General features: G+C 39.0%; 1 protein-coding gene and 1 long non-coding RNA gene across 8 annotated transcripts in view; both read left to right on the forward strand.

The window, feature by feature from the left end:
• Nucleotides 1–19,408, forward strand: part of AOPEP (aminopeptidase O (putative)) — a 337,581-nt gene that overhangs the window by 137,489 nt on the left and 180,684 nt on the right. The window lies entirely within an intron of this gene.
• LOC144380072 (uncharacterized) lies at nt 12,303–18,480 on the forward strand. Its single transcript, XR_013443837.1, has 2 exons — nt 12,303–15,600; nt 15,840–18,480. It is a non-coding gene; the product is annotated as an uncharacterized LOC144380072 (long non-coding RNA).

Raw genomic sequence — 19,408 nt, forward strand, 5'->3', positions numbered from 1 at the left:
GTTTAGAGGCCACAGGTGGCCTCTTCTTTCCAGACCCAGATACCCCAGAGGTAGCACCCTTCTCCAAGTGGGGAGGCCAGTCCGCTGCAAGTGAGAATACCTGCCAGTCCCTTGATCTCAGGACTGTGCTTTCTGACCTTGGAGAACATCTGTTTCAAAACATTGATTTTTCCAGTCATTGCAGTTATGCATCACATGTCTCCTAGGCTTTTGAGCCATTTGAGGAATGCTCGTGAAATGCTTTAAGTAGGATAAAAAAAGGTAAAACTAGAGGCCCTCGTTCCTAACTGGGAAACCCAGGGGGAGCCCTAAGAAGTTACCAGCAGCCCAGAACTAGGCCTCTAAGCTCCCATCTGTTGAGTGTGTACTGCTGAGCTTTCTTCTCTTCTCTCTCTCTCCCTCCTTCTCTCTCTGTCACACATACACACACACAGGTATTCAGGGTACCTTCACCAAAAAGTATGACCATATCTACCTAATGATATTTGCGGAAAAGGTGGTTCCAGAAGAGAATGTGATTAACATTACCAAATAACATTAGGAAAGGAAGTATATATTCCAACTAGATTCTCACCATCTCTTTAAAATGGCAGACTCGATGGGCCTGCCTGGCTCAGTTGGTGGAACATGTGACTCATGATCACAGGGTTGTAGGTTCAAGCCCCACGTTGGGTGTAGAGATTACTTAAAAATTTTTTTAAAAATCTTAAAAAAAGTAAGAAGATGGAAAAAAATGGGAACAAAAGTAATAAAATGGCAGACTTTTCAATCTTGCTTTCTTTCAGAGCTTGTATTCAAACCTTATACAATCTAAGATGCTATTCAGGAGATGCACCTAAATACACATACTATTAATTAATTGAACACTCATTTCAGACTATTAGAAGCCATACTTCTTTGGGAGAGAACTTGGTAGTTAACTAATCCCTGGACTGGCTACATAATTGGTGGGGCTCAGTACAGAATCCAAATTCAGGGCCCCTTACTCAAAGGCAAGGAAAAAGGTATTAATATAGAGGGATTTTCCTTTTATTCCTCAGTCTCTCTCAACTTGTTATGATATGTTTCATTTACCATTTAATGTTATTTTTAAGTAAAGAAAAATTTTAAAAAGTAAATTATTAGTGTGAATTTTACAACTCATCTTTATATTATGCAAGGGTGATTTTAAATGCGAGTATAAGAACATTTAACTCACATCCAGAGTCATTGAAATTACACCGTTCTTTGTAGCACATACATACCTGGGTGTTTTTTCTTGCTGGAAGTAGAAAGGCTGCAGAAAACTAGCTCACTGTTTTTATTTCACTTCTTGATACATGCACATTCTACCAGCACTCCCTGCTTTCGACTTCCTGATGACTGAGGGAGAACTAAAAAGAAAATGAACTATAGATCACCCTCTCCTTTCCTTTCCTTCTGTCCCATCATTTTCAGTATATGTGGATGGCTAATACAGAGAAGTAACAGCAGTAAGAATTGATTGTTAGTGTTTCTTAGAACTCTTTTGCCTTCTTTCTGCGTTTGAAGAAAATTCTGGTTCAAATGGAAAGCAGAGCCTCTTGGGCTGTCAGCAAGCCCACTTACCCAGTTTCAGACATAACACAGCTATCTTGTGCTCACTTTGAGTCTTCCTGAACTCCCATGCAGTGTGGGTCCACCAGAATTCTTTGTTCATGGGCATTGTGACTGCTCTGTGTGGGTAGGTTGGCAAGGACCATTGGTAGACACATGTGATGCACATAATAGCTTCTCTGCTCATGTGTGTGCTCCATTGTCCCATCCGTCTTTGCTTACAAAACACAAGTTCAAAGATAACATTAAGAATTTCAAGACTGAGACGTTAAACCGAAGCACAGGGAACACAGGCCCTGTGTGACTGCATGGGTCACATGCCCATGAAATTGTCCCTGAGTACTCCTGGGCTTTAGCTGACTTGCAGTGTAGACTAAGATCCTAAAAGGTGTAGGGCTTCATGCTTCACCAGTCTCATCTCCTTTTGCCTGCTGGGAAGGTCTTGAGAGCAGGAATGAGCCAGAGACTGATGCTTCTCCCTGACCCAGGTTGCCTTTGCTAAGTCCTCCTGTCCCTATCAACAAGTGGTCCAAAGGGGGTGTTGTGGGGGGAGGAGTGGGTCTTCCTCTGTTTAGCTCAGCTCCCTCTTATCAAACCCTCATCCAGTCTTTCCCCCCACCCCACCCAGTGAAATGGAAATAAGAGTTGCTGGGGTCCATTTCATTATCACTAAGAGCTCACAAATATCATTAGACTTTATTTCTCCCATAAATCAAGTTTTCCATCATGGAATATTATTATTATTATTATTATTATTATTATTATTATTATTATTATTATATTTTATTTTTAGAGAGAGAGTCAGGGGGAGGGGCAGAGGGAGAGCGAGAGAGAGAATCCCAAGCAGGCTCCACGCCCAGTGCAGAGGCCAACACGGGCTCTATCTCACAACCCTGAGAACATGACCTGAGCCGAAATCAAGAGTCAGATGCTTAACCAACTGAGCTACCCAGGCCCCCCATCATGGAATTATTTTTAACTTATATATTTTCTTAGTGTGAAATATTTCAGAAATAGAAGAAGGTTTAGAGAAGTACATAGGTATCTAGGTACCCATCACCCAAATGAGACCTAAAACATTACAGATACAATGGCATTTCCCTGTGTTACCTTCTCCAATTTCATTTCTCTCCCTGCCCCTCCCTCCAGCAACTACTATTATTTTTCATTCTTCTGCATTTCTTTATAATTTTATTTTGTAGGTATATACTCTCAAAACACTTATTTAGTATTTCTTGTCGTGTTTTAAAGCTTAATGTGAATGTGAATTCAGTTCATACCCGTCAGCTTGTTTTTTTAGCCTCCACAGTATGTTTCTGAAATTTGTCCATGTTGCTGGGGCAGGAGCCTTTGTGTCCAGTTTAATTTTATGTTTCCGAAGTTCCAAGTTTTTGATCTTGTTGATTGTTAGTGAATGCCCCATTTCTAGCTTGGGCGGGTTGCAGCTAGTGATTAGCCTTTGAGGCTTTATTTAACCAAAAATTTGTTTGGAGACTTGAGTCATCAACCCTTATCTGTTTCACTGAGTTTCCATTCAGCCCATTGTCTAGGCAAAATATGTGTTGGAAAAGTTTACTAGTGTTTCTTGGCAATCATTTGCTGTGGGATGGGCACAGCCATGCAGAATGAGTTGGGTAATGTTTTTTTGATTACACCATTTACCTTTAAATTAGACTGAATTAGTATAAAAGGAAGGATGTAGAGATACAGAATCCAAGCCAGATAAGACTCATCTTACCTAGAAGCAGAATGAATGATTACTCATCTATAGAATGCCATTTGGAGACAGCCTATCTGCTGTGAATATCTCTCCACAGATTACTCCTTTGTGTAATCATTGCCCAATACCATTATATTCATTGCTTTTTAGAGTCTGTAGTATTAAGCATCGCCCTTTGATATGAGTGACATTATCAAACTGATTTCTCTCTTGATAGGAAAGATGGGGTATGTTAAGGGCACTTTGCACTTGGGCAGGGGAAAGCCATGATTTTTTTTTTAAAGGGAGAGGAAATGGTCAAAACATGATTATTTTTTTCTTAAAGGAGAAGAGTACAGAGAATTAATAATAACCGTTTCCATTTCTAGAATACCAGTTTCATGCCCAGCACACACTAAGTGCTTTACATACATTCAAATCCCACTCAATCCTCACGAGGACCCTGCGGAACAGATGTCTGTTTTATCGTTTTATAAATGAAAAAAGTTCAAAGCCATTAAGACAGTTCCCTCAAAGCCCCAGAATGGGAAGGCCGGGCTTGGACCCGGCTGTGTCCACGGAGGCAGGGCTCTTTACACACTCCGGTAGACCCAGCTTGCTGATGCCACAGTTAAGCAACAAGCCAGCCATGCTGTGGACAAGACTCAGCGCTGGTGCTTGGCCCAGCATGATGACTGCATGGATGCTGTGGCTCTGGTGGATAGGGAATATATAAGTTGGATATGGGTCTGCTCAGTGGGAAAAGAAGTAGAATGTTAGTGGTTATGTGGTTTCTAAGGAAGAGCCAGAAAAACTAAAAAGTCACCGTGATTTGGGTTTTTACAGACCCGCCTTTGGCCTCGAAGGATCCCTGCCCTACTTGAGGTCTGTCTGTGGCTGGCTGGCTTCTGAGGGGTGGTCGGGCCATCACCCGCCTCTCTCTGCACAGATTGGGTTAGGCCGGAGGCCCTGCTCCAGCAGAAGTAATGTCCTTCCTCAGTGCACGTGGCTGCCCGTTCCTCTTTCTCTCCATCACTCTCTCGGCCTTCTGCCCCAGCTCTTCTGAAACATGGGCGTAACTCCGAATTCCATTCTCTAAAAAGGTCTGTACCCTGGAGTGCATTCTGATGCCCCACCCTGACACCATATTTTTGAGCCTGTGTCAGCAACTTTTCTACTCACTGTCATTATAGCCCTTTCAGATGACCTTGATTCATCTTGCTATCTTTAGCTTTTCTCTCTTCACCATAGGCACAGGTAATGCTCCGGCTCAAGCAATCACATTATCTCTGCACCTTGGTTGCTTTTCAGCCTTTCTGTTTTAAATGTGTCTTTTATTTATCATCCACCCAGGATCCTCTCTGGGTTGATGGCATAATTTTCAGACTTCCTGACATCTGAATGCAACACACACACCCTCCTTAATGTTGGCTGATTTTAATCTTCTCGGCCACAATAAATCTGACACATACCTCAAGCCAATGGCATGCTTGTCTTGATATTTTGATCCTTTTTCCTTTACCACAGTGATTGCTTGATTTAAGAAAGTAGCTCTGGCATGTACTGTTTTTACTAACATTGAAGTGTCAAGTCGGCCTTGACTTCCTGCAACCCTTTACCAACCTGATCCTTCCAGACTTAAAAGTATTTTGCCTATCTGGTATTTGCTGGTATGGAGAGCAATTAGGTTTTGTTTTTTTCCTGTCTTGTATCTCATAGGATAATAAGAAATACGATGATTTGAAGATTTTTTTTTTACTAGTTTTTTATAGTCCAACAAGATATCTATAGGAAGTGAATGGCTCTGCGACAGGAAAAGTAGGACCTAGAATTTTTGTATCATTTCTCTTCTTTTCTTCTCCAGGTCTTATTGGATGGTGTTTCTTTGCATATCTGAAAAAGTGGTCCTCCAAGTGGGGCATGTGTTTAGATAGATTACATTATGTGGGTACTGATTCTTTAGACTTTGGCTTGTTTAATTTTCAAAAGTCATCTATCCAACTCCCTCATTTTATAGAGGAGGAAACCAAAGCCAAGAAAGGTTGACCTACTCATGGGTTTTCATAGAACTCATGGCAGAAATGGGCTCAGGCCCAGGGCTCAGGAGTTCATATAGTCAGAATCTCTAGCAGGGATTTGAAACCTCACTTCCACATAATATTGGGTCTCCAACTGATGAAGCAATAGAAACGCCTCTTTGAGGCCGAAGTTCTATATTCTGTTATTTAGCCTCTTAAAGCCATGTGTTTGCTATACTCTTGAGTCAAACAAATATCTAAAATTCGTTTAACCTCAAATCCTTTTATCCCCAAAGAGGCTATACCTTATTTCCATGAGATATGTCCACCACCCGAACTCAATCAGTAACTATTTGTTGAAGTTATACTGTATGTTTTCTGAGGCTTAGCTGTAATATTCCCTGTGCTTGAGTAGCTGCCTGCTCAACTGGAAAAAAAGACACAAAAGATTATCTCACAGTCATAAAGTGCTAATTGTGTGGTACCAATCATTAGTGCCGTGGAACTTGAAGGGAAATGAGAATCGCTGGAAGTTGGAGCAGTCAGGGGGTGGCTTCCGGAGGGGTCTCTCACTTGCAACATAGTTAAGCTTTCCACAGGGAAGTTAAGTAGCAAGACAGGAGGATTCATCAAAGAGGAACCCAGAGGTCAGGAGAGGCAACAAGAACAGAAAATATATCCAGGGGCAGTGAGTTATAACACAAATAAATAGATCAAGAAGGATAGCAGAGGTATGGATGATCCAAAGAAAAACCAACAAGGAAAGGGTGGGAAAAGGAAACAGGAAAAAAATGGGGAGGGAAAAAAAGATGAAAATGAATCACCTAATTAATGGGTGGGAATGCCGGCTGATGGTTTCCAGGGGCACTGTTTCCAGGCCAATTATCTGTCAAAAATGCTTTGGCTTCGTGGCCAAAGGAAACCGAGGCGAAAACTCCCTGCTAAAATACTTGAATGCCTTCCCCAAACCTCGACTTTTATTTCTCTTATTTGAAAGAAGGCGTTATACTATTTGCCCCAGAATATGATTTTAAAGTCCTGATTCTAGAATTCTTTGCAATTAACATACGTGTGGTGTGGTCTTTATCGCATCACTTTGGGAAGCACCTGACGTCTTTGGAGCCAAAGCATAACTTAATAAATTACAGTTGCCTGGATGGTTAGGAGGTAACTCTGAGAAGGAGCTAGGGAGTTTGGCCAAGTTGGAGGAAGGAACAAAGAGGAGGGGAAATTGCTGCTCTTCATTTCACCTTTCTCTCCCATATTTGGTTTGTTCACAGAATTCATCAACTTGCAGAATCCGAGCCATTATATGGGGACCATAAAATTTGTTTTGTTTTCTTCATTCTACTTGTTTTACTTCCATGTTTAATACACTGACTTAATAAAGGGTGAGAAAATGCTTCGTATAATTTCTTTCAAACAGCTTCTTTGAAACTGTAATAACTTCTCTGTTTCATCAGCAGGGCTTTAAAAAGTTGTAGGTAATAAATGATAAATTCCCGACATAATTCAGTGGAGTCACAGCCACTGTGCTCTGTGAAGTGAGAAGATTGACGTGTCCTGCCCTCGGTAGGGGCTGAGTCAACTCTTGGTAGGAGACTGCGTACGTTCTGTCTTGTGTGCAGCCTGGATGTGGGACACAGCTTCTTCTTAAAGAGGGAATGAGCCAGAGCGTGTAAAGAATATGAGAGAATTATGTTTGATTTTGTGATCATGGAGAAATATGGGTTCCCTTTAAAACTAAATAGAAAAAAGGTGGAAAACTATGATTAGAAAATTGCTTGTTACAGGTTGTTAATATGATTATTTAAAAAATTGTAAGTGTATTATGTAGTTCCCCTGTGTTACCATCCAGCCAGAACCTTGAGCATTCTCAAAGGCACCGCTCAACCACCTACTCCCTTTTTTTAATCCTAGAAAAGTACTGATGATTTAATGTTCTTCTGCAAGAATATCCTCCTTTTGATGGTTTTTATTATTTTTTTTAATTGGTTACGAACAGCAACCAAAAGAACATTCCCTTTTTTAAAAAAAATAACCACAGGAAATAGAGTTATTTTTATAATGATAATACTTTATACAGATCTGTGGTCTTTCATCTCAGAACTTTCAAGCACTTTTCAAATGTTGACTCATCAATCCATGACACACTTAGAAGATTGGGCAGTAATTCTGCTTCCATTTTATTTCAAAGAACTCCCTGTGTCCTAAGACATGTGGACTCTCTTTTTACTTTTTTTCTCCCTTCCTCCATCTTCCTTCCTTCCTTTCTTTCTTTCCTTCTTTCCTTCCTTCCTTCTCTCTTTCTCCCTCTCTCCCTTCCTCTTTCTTTTTCTTTCTTTTTCTTTCCTTCCTCCCTCCCTCCTTCCTTCCTTCCTTCCTTCCTTCCTTCCTTCCTTCCTTCCTTCCTTCCTTCCTTCCTTCTTTTTGTTAAAGGCCAGAAGAATTGTGGCTTTATCCCAACCCACTAGGAACTCAGTGTGGTGAAGGAAGGAGCCATGGAAAAGCTCTTCAGATTCTCAGTAACACATGCTACAACTTAAAAACCAGAGACGGAAATCTCTACATATTTTTGAAGGTCCAGAAAGGCATGCAGAAGACTTCGAGCCCTAAATTATTCCAAGATACAGAAGGCAGACTTACTTTGCTGAATTGACGTTTTAATCGTATTTGTCTTTTTTTTTTTTTAAAGATTTTATTTATTCATTTGAGACACAGAGATACAGAGAGAGAGAGAGAGAAAGCATGAGCAGGGAGAGAGGGAGAGGGAGAAGCAGGCTCCTCGCTGAGCCAGGAGCCCGATGTGGGGCTCGATCCCAGGACTCTAGGATCATGACCTGAGCCAAAGGCAGACGCTTAACCATCTGAGCCACCCAGGCGCCCCTAATCCGTATTTTTCTTATTTATTTTTTTAACAGGGCAACTATGTTATTTCTAATGTCCTTGCCAAACATGAAGTTATGCCTTTCACCTGTGTGGGGAAAGATGATCAAAGATGGATTGATCTTGCCTGAAGAATTCGTGTATAAAAATTTCTTAGGCCAAGGATAGGAAAGTAGGCTGCCAGTAATTAAAAATTTATGAAGTATCCATTAAGATTTTGTTGATTAACGGTCTCAAGATTTAGCCTTTAATTGTCTTACCGATTTCCTGTGGTATGTAGAGTTCAATGGCCTTTCTAGCTACCTTTGAGTTGTTAAAGTAGATGACCGTGTTGGGGGCTTTTTTTCAACTCGAGGGCCGTATTTTCTCACCCACATGCTTTTTAACTCTTCCAGTTCAAGAATGCTATGAAAATACTCTTTATGAGTATGGATCATTATGTATGAGAATAATAAAGTTATGGGAAGAAGGTAGTTCTATGTATTGGAAAAATATGTTTCTCTCTCTCTTGTATGTATCTAGCATAACTATACTCCTATGAAACAATTTGGGTTGATGGCAGAGATATTAGTTAAAACTTTTAAATGTGAATTGAGGGTTGAGATAGAGATACTAGAGACCATATAGAGAAAGTGAGAGAGGAGACCCCACAGAATGATGGGTATTTGGGACCTCCAGCCCAGGCAGAGTTTCTGAAAGCTGGGACCTAGGGCAGACCTCTGGCCACCACTTTATTTCCCGTAACTACACCCCAAGATGGAGTCACTTCCTTGAGTGCCTCCATTTTAGAATTTCATGAGGAGCATCCCTAGCTCATGCTCATGTGCTTTGGGATGCAAATTGCTGTCTGGATCTTCCCTGGGGACCTCTGTCTTCAGCAGCCCCAAGCAGGCCATAAGCCCAGGGAGAATCCCTGCCCCTCTTGGTCTGGAGAGAGGTGGAGAAAGGAAGAAACCAAAGAAACCATGAAATACCTTTTACTGCTGCTATTTACTTCTTCCTTTGTCTCAGATTTCCCACCATATGTTAGCAGGTAAATTGTTAATGAAGAGCAATTAAAGATGCTTCAGTGAGGCTTTGAAATCCAAACCCACGATAGCTGTTCTACCAGCCAAAGAATGAATTCATAAGGAATTGGCTGTGGTACCCCAACCTGACTGCTAAGAAAGCTGAAGATGAGATTCTGTTAGGCAGTTAGGACTTTCTGACTGGACACATATTTAGGCTAACCTTGAATTAGCACAAAACATGAAACACGTGTCACCAATCCCAAAAGAATCAGGCTGTTATGGTAACAGTATCGCACAGAGCACACATGCTGGAGCTGGGACTGCAGGGTACTGACCCTGGCCCTGCCAGTTGTGATCTTGGGCAAGTTTCCTAACCTCCCTGCACCTCAGTTTCCTCATCTGAAAAGTGAGGACAGTATTATTATAGTATCTCACTGGGCTGTGAAGATGAAATAAATTAATGCGTGAGTATCTCTATAATCAGGGACTGGCACAAAGTAGAATTATAGTACTATTTGCTGCTATTATTGTTGTCGTTGTTTTGTACTAAAACATGTAAAAATAGCTTATACTATCTGACATTCAGATGGTTGAAGGGGAAAAAGCATGGAGGAGTATACACAGGAAGTTTTTATGAGCTGGGCCTGGTCATGGCTAATATCACTCCTATCTACATTCCATTGGCTAGAACTCAGTCACATGGCCACACCTAACGGCCCTGGAAGCTAGAAAATACAGCCTAACATTGGGAGTCCAGTAACAAGAGGAGAATGTGGATTTTGGTCAAGAGAATCTTTTGCCACAACCCTAAACCTGTAGTAATCTTGAAAGAGCTTTTTCGCCCTTTCAGGAGATCAAGTGGGTAAAACACATGTGATACATGTAATAAAATACATATTTTGCTAACTGAACAATGAAATATGTGGCCTGAAATTTTTTTTCTGACTTGTGAAAGCTTTTTATTTGAAAAGTCTTACAAAATCATCAGAATTAAATTAGTTTGGTTGTATATTTAAAGAGTTATCTTAATTGAAAAGGATATCACTGTGTGAAATCAAAGCAGTGCCAGAAGGTCTGAAACATAGTCCCTGTTCAGTGGCTAACAACTGACCCATCATTATAAAATCTACATTCACTCCGTTGGCTCAGTGGTCAGTGCCAATATAATCCGAGGTTAGTACAGATGAAACCAAAAAGCGTTGGTGAAAATTAAAACCACAAAGCACTGTGGAAAATTGAGAGGTTTGGATGGGATAGAAGGGTCAGAACAATAGAAAATTGTCTGATGATAAAACTAACCCAAAGGAAAAGCAAAAGTAATGTGCATCTGAAAGGTGGTGGGCCCTGGAATTTCCTTGGCATTTTTTTAAAGTATACAGATAAAATATAGCCAAGGGTCAGATGTGCTTTGCTGGATGTATAAACACTCTTGAGAAGATGTCCATAAACTGAGTCTGTAGAAATCCAATTTTAATGCTTTAAAAAAGATACCTACGTAATCCAGCCCTACAGAAAAGGCTTAAACTCCCTTTTATTTACATGGCCTGTAAGCCTAAGTAGTTACTCATTTTCTTTTGAAGTAGATCATCCTACCAGGTCACGTTATATATGTATGAAAGCAAACTTGTGATAATTTTAAAAATCCAGAATAGAGGGATGCCTGGGTGGCTCAGTTGGTTAGGCGTCTGCCTTCGGCTTGGGTCATGATCTCAGGGTCCTGTGATCGAGTCCTGCATCGGGCTCCCTGCTCAGCGGGGAGTCTGCCTCTCCCTCTGCCTGCCGCTCCCCTTGCTTGTGCTCTCTGTCTCTCTCTCTAAAAAATAAACAAAAAATCTTTTTAAAAAAATCCAGAATAGAAATGGGCTACCTTTATGCTTTTTTCTTTTCAAATGTATTACTTTTAAGAGAAAAGTAAAAAAATGATATCATGCAAGGTTTTTTTAGAAAAGGGGTTTAGACTGATTTTCTACAGTGGGATTGTTCTTTGTTCTTAGTATTGTTGAAATGTGGGACAGTGCAGTTCAGTTTTATACAGGGTTAATACAACATTTTAAATGAAGTTCGTAAGTCCCAATAGTTGAAATTATCTTTAAAATGACTTAAAGCATTCACAAAATATACTATATGTGGATTTGTTCATATAACCTATTATGTAATATGAATGTATAATATAGATTAGTGTACAGTCAGTGATGAAATAAACATGCAAGTATTGTCTTACGGCACTATTTAAATTATTAGTCTCTGTTTTTTCTTATGAGTGGGTATGGTTTAGTCCATGTAAGTAAAATCCATGGGTGATGGAATTCCCTGATATAGAGGAACAAACATTGGACTTGAGTTGGAAGTCCTGGCATTTTATGACTTTCGGCAAGTCATTTGATCTTTCCAAGCCTTACCTCTGTTGCCTATAAGATAAAGCTACTACGTATTTCATAAGTTGTATTCAAGATCAAATGAAATGATGTGTAAACTCCAACGTGCTATACATATCAAGAGGTTCCCACTAGATTGAGAGTATCAAGAGGGCAGGCACCATATCAGTGTTACTGCTAGTGAATTTTCATGAGTCTCTGTTGGGAGTTCCGTTGGATGACCAAACCAGGGAAGAAGTTCAGTCCTTTGTTTTCTGCCCAGAAGCAGACACACTCAGATGGACTTATGCACAGAGCAGTATTAACATATCTGAAGTAATGAAGGCAAATTGGCTCTTTTCTTAAACTTCAGCCTGTATAAAGAGATGCTAGTGCTATTCATGTTTAAGTGAAATAAGCCCATAGAGAAATCCAGTATAAACACTAGAAGTTTCCCTCATTAGGCAGTGAGCAGTGAGTTTTATTGGGAACGGATTTGTCATGCTGAAAGTTTTCTAATTATAAGGCCATTTTTTGCTTTGACTATCGAAAATATGTCTGTTCACCAGACTTTCACCTTTTTTCCAATATTACAACTTAAAAAGAGGATTATTTTAATTACAGTAGCATATAACTAATTTAGTGACAAGGAAAGGAGTAAAAGTGAAAGTGAACAAAAAATCCATTCTTAACAGCTGAGGTGACCATGTCAACCAGTTAGAATTTTATTCACTTCTCCATAAAAATGAGACTTTAAGCATTTTCAGCCATAGTGCTCATATAACATTTATCCATCATGGAATAAATTGAGACCATGCATGTGCGAGCATGTGTGCATGTGTGTCTGTGTGTGTTTATTTTTTATTTTGTAATAATTATGGAGTCACAGGAAGTTGCAAAGCAATGTACAGGGAGGTCCCATGTACTTATCACTCAGCCTTCCCCAGTGTTAACATCTTGCCTAACTGTAGTATGATATCAAAACCAGGACATTGGGGGCGCCTGGGTGGCTCAGTCGGTTAAGTGGCTGCCTTCGGCTCAGGTCATGATCCCAGGGTCCTAGGATCGAGCCCTGCATCGGGCTCCCTGCTCAGCAGAGAGCCGCTTCTCCCTTTCCCTCTGCCTGCCACTCTGCCTACTTGTGCTCTCTCTGTCAAATAAATAAATTTAAAAATAAAAAAAAAACAGGACATTGACATTGGTACATTATACAGCGTTTATTCAGATTTCAGCTGTTACACAGTTGACCATTGAACAATGTGGGAGTTGAGGGCACCGACCCTGCACAGTCAAAAATCCACATATAACTTTTGACTCCCCAAAAACTTTAGTAATAGCCTTGGGTTGACTGGCAGCCTTGCCGATAATAACATAAATAGATGATTGACACATATGTTGTATGTTATATGTATTATATACTGTATTCTTACAATAAAGTAAGCTAGAGAAAGTGTTATTAAGAAAATCATAAAGAAGAGAAAAGTACATTTACCGTATTATACTGTATTTATTGAAAAAAAATCCATATATAAGTGGACCCACATGGTTCAAACCTCTGTTGTTCGAGGGTCAGCTGTGCATACATTTATTTCTCTCAGCATTTATGTGTGTGTATAGCTCTCTGCAGTTATATTCTGTATGTAGCTTCCACTGTGTATAACCACCACCACAATCAAGATACTTAAGTATACCATTACCACGAGCTCTGTTGGCGTTTCTTTATAGATAATGTGCCATTTCTCTTGAACTGTTGTCAAGATTTTTTCTTTCTTTTTGCTCTTTAGAAGTTTAATTATGATGTGTCTGGGTGTGGATTTCTTTGGCTTTGTCTTACTTGGAATTTACTTAGCTTCTTGAAACTGTACGCTGTGTCTTTTGCCAAATTTGGGAAGACTTCAATCATTATTTCTTTGAATACTTTTTAAAAAATATTTTATCAGTCCCACACTCTCTCCTTCTGAGATTTTGATGATATGAATGTTGGATCTTTTGTTATTTTCCCACAGAGCCCTAAAGTTCTGTTTATTTTTTAAATCTGTTTTCTTACTATTGTTCAAATTGAGTAAATTTTATTGATCTGCTTTCAAGTTCACTGATTCTGTCCTCCATTATCTCCAACTACTGTCAAGTCCATCCAGTAAGTTATTGTGTTATTGTGTTTCGCATTTTAGTTACTGTGTTTTTCAGCTCTATAATTTCCATTTGTTTCTTTTTTATAACTCCCCTTTCTTTGCTCAGATTTTCTATTTTTTTCCCACTTATTTCAAGAGAATTTCTAATTGATTGTCAAAGCATTGTTTTATGACAGCTGCTTTAAAATCCTCGTGAGATAATTCCAGCATCTGGTTTTTCTTGGAATTGGCTCCTACTGAAGGGAAATTCAACCTCAAAACATTTTAAAGTCAGTGGTGAACTGAATCAAACTAAAACAGCAACAAAACAAAGCCACAGTTAGACTACAGGTTGTATTGATTTGGCGTGACAAAGGAAAGGGCATATCTTTTCCTAGAATAAATATTATCTACTTAAGTCTTTCTTATACTCTCAGTTGAATATACAGTAAAAAAAATTAAAGGAAGGAAGGACAGAAGGAAAGGGGGGAGGAAGGGAGGAAGGAAGGAAGGAAAGAAAGAGAGAGAGAGAGAGAGAGAAAGAAAGAAAGACACCTGAAGAAAGTGGAACATGTGACCCAAAATCAAGAAAAAAATCAGTCATTAGGAGCAGACCAGAGAACAGCCAGATGCTGGATTAGCAGACCAGGATGTTAAAATAACTATGATAAATATGTTAAAGGCTCTCATAGAAAAGGTAGACAATGTGTAACAACAACAACAACAAAGGACACTTTAAGAAATAACTAAATGGAAACTCCCAAAATGAAAAAGATAATAAATGACACATTTATATAATGGGATAAAGAATATAATAGACACAGAGAAAAAAGGATCAGTGAACATGAAACAAATCAATAGATTTTATCTGAAATAAAATGAAGCATTTTTTTCATTTTATGAACAGGGCATCTTAGAACTGTATAGAACATTATCAAATGATCTGACACATAAGTAGTTGGAGTTGCAGAATGAGAAAAGAGAGAGAATGCAGAAACAAAATATTTGAAGTGATAAGGGCTAAAAATTTTACAAAACTTATCTAAGAAATCGACCCACAGATCAAAGATGCTCAGCAAATCCCAAGCAGGATAACAAACTACAAACAAAACTACATCTAAGCATATCATGTCAAAATGCTAAATATCAAAGATAAATAGAAAATCTAAAATGCAGCCAGATTAAAAAGAATCATTACATTCAGAGGAACAACATTAAAAATGATGACGGGTAGGGAGGGCGCCTGGGTGGCTCAGACGGTTAAGCGTCTGCCTTTGGCTCAGGTCGTGATCTCAGCATCCTGGGATCGAGCCCCTTATTGGGCTCCCTGCTCAGCGGAGTCTGCTTCTCCCTCTCCCTCTGACCCTCCTCCCCACTTGTGCTTTCTCTCTCTCTCTGTCTCAAGTAAAAAAAAAAAAAAAGACAGACCTTGTCTTAGAAACAATGGAAGCTGAGCACAGCTTAGTTTTGCCATAAGGATGACAGATCAGCAGAGCAGAATACAGAATCTAGAAACTGACCCATACACATACAGTCAAATTGTTTTTCACAAAGATGCCAAGGGAAATCAGTGGGGAAATGGGACTGAAGAAACTAGATTAACACTATGGAAACAAATGAACCTAAACGCCTACTTCACTCCATAAACAAATATTAATTTGAGATGGATCATAGAACTAGATATGAAAACTAGAGTCTTAACTCTTCTAGAAGAAAATATAGACTATTCTCTTGACCTTTTAGTGCAAACAGATTTCTTAGGACATATAAAGCACTAATCATCAATGATAAAATTAATAAACTTAAAAATTCTGATTATGGATTTTTGGAAATGAACAGGCGAGCCATAGACTAAGACAAAAATTATTCACATTATAATGGGCTTATATTCAGATATGTAAGGAAGACAATTAGCTCACTTTAAAATATGATAAAAAGGGCGCCTGGGTGGCTCAGTTGGTTAAGCGACTGCCTTCGGCTCAGGTCATGATCCTGGAGTCCCTGGATCGAGTCCCGCATCGGGCTCCCTGCTCGGCAGGGAGCCTGCTTCTCCCTCTGACCCTCCCCCCTCTCATGTGCTCTCTCTCTCTCTCATTCTCTCTGTCTCAAATAAATAAATAAAAATCTTTAAAAAAAATAAAAAAAAATAAAAAAATAAAATAAAATATGATAAAAGGCTTGAGTAGTCACCACACCCCCCACACACACACACACGAATTAGAAATGGTCAATAAGAACATGTAAAGATATAAAAAATCATCAGTCATCAAGAAAATGCAAATTCAGACCATTCTGAGATAGCATTTATACCCACAAGAATGGCTAATGGGTGGATAGGATTATGTTAGCAAGTATGTGGAGCATCTGGAATTCTCGTGCATTGTCTATGGAATTGCAAAATGGGACAGCCACTTTGAAAAACTTTTTGGTACTTTCTTATAAAGTTAAAAATACATCTACCATATGACCTAGCAATCCTGCTCTGAAGAACTTATCTAAAAGAAATAAAAATATATTTACAAAAAGACTTGTACAAAAATATTTATAGCAACCTCTAATACTTAATAGCCCCAAACTGAAGCAACCTGAATGCCTCCTAACAGGAGAATGAATAAACAAATTGTGGCATATTAGTACAATGAAGTACTACTCAAGACAACACGGATGTCAAAAACACTATGTTGAGCAAAATTCAGGTACTAAAGAATACATATTATATGATTCCATTTGTGTGAAATTCAAGAACATCGGAAATTAATCTATGTACTGGAACTCAGTGGTTGTCTTTGGGGTTGGGTGGGATTGACTGGAACAAGGCATGAAGGAACTGTTTGGGAAAATTTCTGTATCTTGATGTGGGCGGTGGTTACTTTGTGTATTCAATTATCAAAACCCATCAAACTGTTTAAGATCCATTCATTCTATTGTATATATAAAATTTAATTCAATTAAAAAAAAAAAGTTCACCAAATATCTTAGAGAGACCTGAGTTCTAGGCCTCAACTCTACCATTTACTAGTAGTTGCACCTTCAGTGAGGTGTTTAACCTTTTTGAGATTTGTGTCCTCATCTGAAAAGTTAGCATTAAAGCAGTATCTACCCTATAGGGATGTTTGAGGTTTAAAGTGGTTTAATACATATAAATCACTTAGCACAGTGCCTGGCATATAAAAAATATTCATCAAGTGTTAACCATTATTTTTTATTGTCCTTTTTGTTTGTTTCAATTGGAAAAACAGAATGGTTCACTGCTTTGCCCAGGGACACTGGTAGTATATTATAGAGGTGGAAAATTAATCCAAACAGTCTCACTCCAGAGTGAAATTTGTATTATCAGATTGTTTTAGAAGGACATAGGGAATTACTTGTGATTGATTGAGTCTTTGGTTGGTTGATTGGTTAATTAAGCCAACACAGAAACATGATAGGCAGCTAATCAATCTTGTAGTATTGAACCGTACTGTAGGAAGATTAATCTGTCAGTGTTTTATAGGATTGATTGGGTCATACAGAAACTGGTTAGTTATGAAGCAGTTAGAGTTGTCCTGAGAAGTGGGTGATACAAGCCTCAGTAGGGTAGTAACAATGGGAATAGAAATGAAAGAATGGATTGTAGATGGTGGATAGGTGGATTCTTGATGACATGACAACTGACTGAATGTGGGCATTGAGGGATAAGATGGAACTGAAGATGACTCTGAGAAGAATGGTAGGGCCATGAAAACAAGTAGGAACATCAGGGGAAGGAATTGGTTATGGGGTCAAGGGTAGGGGAGTCAAGGTATGAGCTTAAGTGAAATGAATGTGAGCAACCAGCACAACACCCAAAAGATACATTATGTGTCTGTCAGCACAATGTCTGATAGAGAGTTGGATGTCTAGCTGCTCTGGAGAAGTGCGCCCAGAGGGAGCAGATCTGAGAGACACATGTTAGTGACAGTTGACATTCCCTGAGTGAACCGAGCAAGGAGGAGTGAGAGCTGAGGATGGCAGCAGTTGAAGAGCAGGGGAGAAACAAACTATGGAGCGGGATGGTTGTTGACGTCTGTGTATAACGACGGTGCTATTGGCACTTGACCAACTGGATGTATATTTTGTGCTGTTTCCTTAATGTAGTTGCCTCCCTTTCTCCTTCATAGAATCAAATATATTATAAAAACTATTGCATTTCTTAATCTTTGAAAGGGCTTTCTTTGGTGTGCCCTCTTAGAAAACTGAGCTCCAGAGATGTAAAATTATATAACTAAGATCACAAGACCATGATGAGGTAGAATGTCAACCAAAGGACTAGCTTTTCTTAACTTCTCTCTTGTTGATACAGCAGGTGTTTACTGAACATTCTTCCTGGTACACTCTAGGATAGAAAGTAATGTAAGATTCTCAAGGAGCTTATTGTTTTACCAGGAAGACGAGATGTATTAAACAGCTGGATAATAGTACAAGGCCCTTTAGCTCACATGCCAAAATGCATCTAGTCAATGAAGGTCACAAGAGTAGAGACACTCAGTGAACTTAGCCTGATTTTATATGTGTCAAGACTTGAGCCTTAAAAGATGAATATAAAATGAGCAAAAGAGAAGATATTTAAGAAAACAGAAGAGGGGAGGTGCCTGGGTGGCTCAGTCGGTTGAGCGTCGGGCTCTTGGTTTCAGCTCAGGTCATGATCTCAAGGTCGTGGGATTGAGCCCCAAGTTGGGCTCCATGCTTGGCATGGAGTCTGCTTGAGATTCTTTCCCACTTTCTCTCCCCCTCCATTCCTTTCCCTGCTCACACGCTCGCTCTCTCTCTCTCTAAAATAAAAATAAATAAAATTAAAAAAAAAAAAAAGAGTATACAACTAGGTTTTTAACAACCTACATATCAAATCCTGTTTTAACCTTTTTATTGACTCATTTTACCATGGATCACTATGAAGTGAATGGCTTACTATCAGTCAGTCTTGTGTCAGTATGAGGAGAAACTGCCTAGGGCCAGTTAACCCCAGAAAAATAAACCCATTGAATACAGGTGGCATTCATTCATCAATTCATTCATTCAGCAGCCACTTACTGAACAACTGTGTACCGAGCATAGTACTACAAGGTGTTAGAGATACATGAATCACATAGTTCTCCTGCTCTGAAGAAACCAATCATGCAGAAACAATGTGAAGTGTATAATTGTCTGCTTTAAAAAATATTTCTAGTTAATGGATCATTTATAGAAATTAATCACATCGGGACTTACTAAAAATGTTGTTCAATTCCTCAAGAGAAATAAGATGATCTCTGACCCCAATGCAATAAAATAATAAATTAGGAAATAAGAAAAGAGGACCAATACCCCTCTCCCCCAAAATCTTCTCTCTTCACCTTTATATCAAAGAAGAAATTAAACCTAAACTGGGAGAATATCTAGAAAAAACATAAAACACCATCTAGCCCAGTCTATGGGGTGCCACTAAAATTGTTCTTGATGAAAAATTCATAGCCCAAATCAGTTCTTAAGAGGTTGGAAAACAATGATAAAATCAACCTAAAGAACACAGAAGAGGTAGAGATCAAAGCAGACATGAATTAATTAGAAAGCATGAAAAGGAAAACCAGAATTGATAAATGCATCCAAAAGTTGATATTTTGCCAACACCAATAAAACAGAGATAGCTTAATTAAGAGGAGAAAGGGAAGAACTAATACAGAAGATTAGAAATGAAAAGTGACAAACAACAACAGATGGCAAGGAAAATTTTTTAAAAAATCATAAATAGTACTTTGTG

Source organism: Halichoerus grypus, chromosome 14 (assembly GCF_964656455.1).
Source record: "Halichoerus grypus chromosome 14, mHalGry1.hap1.1, whole genome shotgun sequence".
Lineage (NCBI taxonomy): Eukaryota > Metazoa > Chordata > Mammalia > Carnivora > Phocidae > Halichoerus > Halichoerus grypus.